We start from the raw sequence: 6,000 nt of genomic DNA, 5'->3' as shown, positions 1-6,000 counted from the left end.
CTTTCAGCTTTATATTTCCCATAGAGCATCACTTCCATATTATTGTTTTAAAATACTTTCCAGTCATTAATATCTTTGAATAATTTCCAAAACCCTACATTTTCTTAAAAACAACCCAGAGATTTCAAGAATGGAACTCATGTATGCTATATGGCTTGTGCTAAAAAGGCACTGTTACCAAAGCACGGTATTTTGCAGTTCAGAGACATGTTAGCTGTGATGAGTAAAGAGATCAGTTTTAGATAATTTTTATGTGTCTGAATCTCAGTTACTAGTGCTATGTGCCCATTTTTGCTGATCTGCACATTGTGGTAGTTAACTGCTGCTCATGTTGGCATTGACATCCCACCTCTTTCACTGTCCCATACATGCAAGTACACACACACACACACACACACACACACACACACACACACACACACACACACACACACACACACACACACACACACTCTCTGTAGAGTCTCTGTGCTAGTCCCTGACTTGTCTGCCCTTCCCCTGTCTAGTTTTTCCCCCACCTCCCCAATCCCTGTAGTAGTTGAAGTGCAATTAAGGCACAAGGGTTAAGAGTACTACCTCGTGGCTTGTGTTTCTCCCAACCCCAATCCCCTTACTAGCGCAATCAGTCTTCTCCAGGACAACCAACATCAGCCAGCCTCCAGTCTGCCCCATGGTGAGGTTTCCCCGACTCTTCCCTTTCATCCCCGACTTTGTCAGAATGTGAGGTTTCCAGGAAGAGAAATTGTAACAGGAAACACTTGGATTCTGTGGCAGAATCTCTCACTGAGGCTACTGACCTTGTGGAAGGAGAGGGCTCCTCTAATTCTTCACTCGATGATGCCTCTTTTGACGATCCATTGGAGCTACTTTGCCATCGCAGAGACTGGGTCACAAAGCCCATCTGCAGAGGATTCAGTATTTCTGGAGATCCTTGGCATTGGCCCATCTACACCTTGAGTGGCTCCCCCTCTGGATGCTCTTATAGACTTGGTATACTTGAGGGTGTGGAAGGAACCTTACAAAGTAGAGCCCATCCCTAGAAAGCTGGATAAAGTTCTCACTCCGCATCCCAAAGACAGGTCTCACTGGAGTAAAGGTTCGGCCATCAATGCCATTGTGGTGGTGGCAGCCACCAAGATGGAGATTTCTGAGGAGGGCTCCTCAATTCACCCCCCCCAACCAGTGAGTCTTTGGTGCTAGGTCGATTAGGGAAGAGTTCCTGTGGCTCAGCCACTTTTACACTGAGAGCACTTAATTACTTATCTCACTTGACAGTGCTTCAACAAAACCTAGTGTCTGAAGTGTTAAGTACCCTTAAGGCACAGCAGTCTCTGGATACTCAGAAGAAACTGGAGACTCAGTTGCCTATCTTTGTTTCCATCACCAGCAAGTCAATGATAACTCCATTCCAGACGAATGGGCATCTCAGGCGTCAGTCTTCAGAATTACCATGTGGTGCTATGCTTGGATGCATTTGTGTGACTTCTCGGACTGTTTCAAGGCATCTTTCTTCAATGCCCCTGTTGATGGGTCCTCTTTGTTTGGGCCCAAGGTCAAAAACTCTGAAGAGGAGCAAACAAGATGGGAAGACTCTGTCCCCCACTGGAGTATGATTTTCTACCCCCAGTGGACCTTTTCAAGGAATCAACAGGTATGTAACCACCTGTTTTACAAATAATCACAGTACTCTTCCCAGGATGCTTTTACACAGGGTTCCTCCTGAGAGAGGAGGGCTCGTAACAGACACTGCCTGTGGGGTGGGGGTGTTCCGCAGAATCAGAGATTTTACAGAGATTTTTCTGGTAGACCTTTTCAACAGTTCTGAAGGGTTGCTGGCTGTTCTTCTCTGGAGGTAGTCGGGGGTCATCTTGCTCTCCATCAAAAAGCTTGGGAGGCCATCACCTCAGACTCCTGGGTGCTGAGATGTACATTCAGAGGTTATTTCATTCCTTTTTAGAAGTTCAAAATTATCACCCAAAATGTCCCGCAGATGTTCTACTCCATCAGAGACCTTATACAATGTCAGAGATTTAAAAGTTGTTTATAAATCAAGTCCTTCAGCATGTCCCACCAGACAAGATAGGATCCGGGGTCCATTCCAGGTTCTTTTTAGCTCCAAAGAGAACAAAGGACCTCAGACCAATTTTGGATTTAAGCAGGCTAAACCAGTTCATCAAAAAGACCAAGTTTCGGATGGTCATGGTGCAGTCCATCGTACCTCTCCTGAAGAAGGACAACTGATTGTGCTCGATAGACCTCAAGGATGCTTACCATCACATCTAGATAGACAAACTTTCCAGAAGGTTCCTTCATTTCCACTGGGTGCCAATCATTACCATTACAAGGCTCTGCCATTTGGTCTCACCTAAGCCCCTTGGGTGTTTACTACATCCGTGGCAGTGGTTGCAGCCTGGCTCTGGCTGCAGGGATTTCAGGTCTTTCTGTACCTGGATGATTGGCTTCTCACTGCCCCCACAAGGGCATCATTAATCTCAGCCAGAGACTACTTATTCCAACTGTACAGCAGCTTAGGCATCATATTCAGTTATCCAAAATCAAGCCTTCAGCCTGTACAAGTTCTGGTGTTCATAGGATGTCATTTAGACATGATCCACCCAATCGCCATGCTTCTAAACTCCAGAATTTTCAACTTTCAGGCTCAGGCCCTGTCTGTACTTGCAAGTCTGAAACTAGTGCTGATAGGGTTAGTTCCTGTAGACACATGAGGACCCTACAATAGACTCTGACTGTTCAGCAGTCCTCCTTACTCATCCCTTGGATTTCCCTATATAGTTAACAAAAATGTGTCATGAGGAGGTTCACTGGTGGGTGCACTCTCCCTTGGTCACCGAAGGAAGACCATTTGTAATTCCTTCTCCTTTGGCCAGTCACCATAGATGCTTCCCTTCTTGGCAGTAGGGGGGCATTTCGAAGGGAGGATGGTTCAAGGGTCCTGGTCTTCTGCAGAGACCCATATTCACATCAGTGGAGATGAGGGCAGTCCTCCTTGCATTGCAAGCTTTTCAAGAAGCCCTTCCCTCCAGTGCGATTGTGATGCAGAGAGACAATATGCATTTCATCTGGTATCACAACAAACAGGGCGGAACAAGTTCTTATCCCTTTGTCGGGAGGCCATGAGAGTTTGGCAGTGGGTGATATCTCTTCAGCAGTTTCTAGTGGCAATGCACATCCTGGGGAAGTCCAACAGTCTGGCCAACAGCCTCAGCAGTAGTATTCTGTTGCCTCATGAGTGATCACAGGTACAGCTTGGATTTTTTTGGTGTTGGGGCAATTTGCGTGCCTCCCCATCCAACACCAAGTGCAGCAGCTATTACGGGATTATTCCCACTTTGCGACAGTCACCCAAGGATGTTTTGGTGCTTGCTTGGTTCCCAGGACTACTTTACACTTATCCCCCAGTACCTTTGATGGTAAAGTTTTTACAGAAAGCAGCCCACTGCAGAGCTACATTTATCCTCATTGCTTCCTTTTGGCCTTGTCAGGTGTGTGGTTTCCCTTCCTTTGGCATCTTCTGAAATGCACCCCTGGGTACTAGATGCAATTCAGAATCATATTTCTTATCTAGCAGGTGTGAGTCCCCCATATATTCAATCCCTCAAATTGACTGCATGGTTCCTCCAGCTCCCGTGATAGCCAGGAATTCCAGGCTTTTGCAGGCAGTTGTCCTTATACTGTCCTCTTCTCAGAAGGAATCCACTAGAAAAGTGTATTCCAGTAAGTGGAAAACATTTGTCCTGTGGCCGGAGGCTTGAAGACTCAACTCTACGCCTCATTGAAATTTGTTTTGGATTTTCTAGCTGAGTTGTTTAGTTCAGGCTGTAGTTTTTCTACTGTTAAAGTGCAGTTAGCAGCCATTTCTAACTTTCTTGTTGGCAGAGATAGTGTGCCTTTGGCTTCTCTCAAGATCTCCAAGGCATTCCTTAAAGGTACTTTTCTACTCTATCCCCAGTATGGGATCCAGTTCCTCCTTGAGATCTGCCCTTACAGGTCTCTGCCAACCCCCCATTTGAACCTTCAGCTACTTCAGACCTGAAGCTTTTGTCTTTGAAAACTTTATTTTTGGTGGGAGTTACCTCCGCAAGATGGGTTTCAGAGTTGCAAATGATTCTTCGCCCCCTTATTTGGTTTTTCATAAAGACAGTGTTTCTCTTCATACAAACCCTTCCTTTCTGCCTCAGGTAGCTTCTGAGAATAACCTTAACAGAACAATTAACCTTCTGTGTTTTTTCCCAATTTCTCCAGCAAAGTTGAATACCTTTTGCATTGTTTGGATGTACATAGGCAATTGAGATTATATTTAGACCAGTCTGTTGTGTCTCTCCTTTTCAAAATCCAGGCTGGGATCTCCAGTGTCTAAAGTAACTTTATCCAAGTGTCAGTCAGACTGTTTTATGTTTGCATATTCTTTGAAAGGCAAGCCTAAAGTTCATTCAACAAGGGTTTTGGCCACTTCTATAGCTTTCCTTTCTAGAGTACCAATGGGTGATAATTGTGTGGCTGCTACCTGCCTGAGTCACCACACCTTTGTATCACAATATAAGCTAGATATTCAGTTTAGATCCAGGGCTTCCTTTGGCTCCACTGTGTTGCAGAATGTCCTTCCTTAGTTTTTCCTGACAGATGTTCATGGCTGGAGACTCTGTCCTACAGTTTGAAGCCAGTCAGAGCAGACAACATCAGATATGAAAGTTTTTTACTCACCATAGTGATAGATCCCTGTTGTCTGTCTCTGACTGGTTCAACTTTCCCACCTTCATGCCCCCATCTTCTTGTTGACTTGGTGAGCCTTTCCTCCTGAGATAACTATGCTTGTCATATTCCAATTTATGGAAAATTCATTTCTAGAATTATGTTTTCTCATTATGATTTCTCTCATGGGCAAACTTGATCTAGGGAGTTAATGCAGGAATGGGCAATTATAAGTAAAGGAGGTGGAGCCAAATGGGTTAAAGACTTTACAGTTGGCTGGTGTTTCAGTCAAAGTCTCACAGGTTGAACATGAAAACATGATACAGTCAATCTTTGTTTTAAGTAACCCCCCTCATAATTATATTCACTCCTTTTACATATTTCTAACCATCATTATTTACTAACTCTCTTGTCATCTTATATCTTGTGCTATTTTACCTTTCTTCTTTCTTAAAATACATTATCTCAAAATGTGTTTGTTTTTTTTTCTCTTATTTGTACATTGGATATCAAACAAACACATTTCCTCTGCATCTGTCTTTTCACACCATTCAACCCCCAACATTCTTTTAACATTACTCTTCATGTTATTCACATTCAGCGGTGCTGTATTTGTATTAACCTTTTCCCTTTTTATGTTTTTTTTTTTTCCATTTTATCTTTTGGCTTCCCTTTTCTCCTCTTCAACCTTCCATCTTTTTTTTCTGAATCAGAACTTGCATCTATCTCCATTTCTTTCTCTGTTTCTAATGCCCCAACTTTTTTTTTCATTTCTATATGTGCTTCCATTTCATTAATTAGCCTCTGGACTTCATACAGTGCATCTTTTTCTGTCAGCTTATAGTTCAATACCCCGTCCTTTTGTCATTTTCTTCAACCCTGTCCTGAGGAAGAACTTGTTCTTCCCCTCATTACATCAGTTCTTTTTCTTCATTAATTAGTAAACAATCAAACCTAAAAATGTGTCTCACTTCCTATAACATGGTTTATATTTTTCTCCAGGAATGCCCAAATTGTCCACACATTCTTTTTGTGCAGTTGTGTATTACATGTGATTCGTCACCACAGGGAAAAGAAACATGATTTCATCTACCCCAGTACTAAACACTCCCTTTTTCCACATTTATTATCATCACATTAGGCACATGCTGCAACTTCTTATATTTCTGATGTGAAATTGTTCTATCTTGCTGTTCATTCTTACTGATGGGTTCGGAGCCGATCATCGGCTCTGACTCGGCCAACTACAAAGCTCGAGGTCTCCAACCAGCTTGAGGCCAACTCCCTATC

At 43.4% G+C, this 6,000-nt stretch overlaps 1 protein-coding gene across 1 annotated transcript in view; it reads left to right on the top strand.

Annotated features, from left to right (window-relative positions):
* The window catches only part of LOC122789775 (probable global transcription activator SNF2L1), a 2,109,210-nt gene that overhangs the window by 1,967,812 nt on the left and 135,398 nt on the right, over positions 1–6,000 (top strand). The window lies entirely within an intron of this gene.

Source organism: Protopterus annectens, chromosome 15.part0 (assembly GCF_019279795.1).
Source record: "Protopterus annectens isolate FY-2018-M chromosome 15.part0, PAN1.0, whole genome shotgun sequence".
NCBI classification, from domain to species: Eukaryota; Metazoa; Chordata; order Ceratodontiformes; family Protopteridae; genus Protopterus; species Protopterus annectens.
The sequence above is the reverse complement of the archived record's forward strand: the minus strand, read 5'-3'. Positions and strand labels throughout refer to the sequence as shown.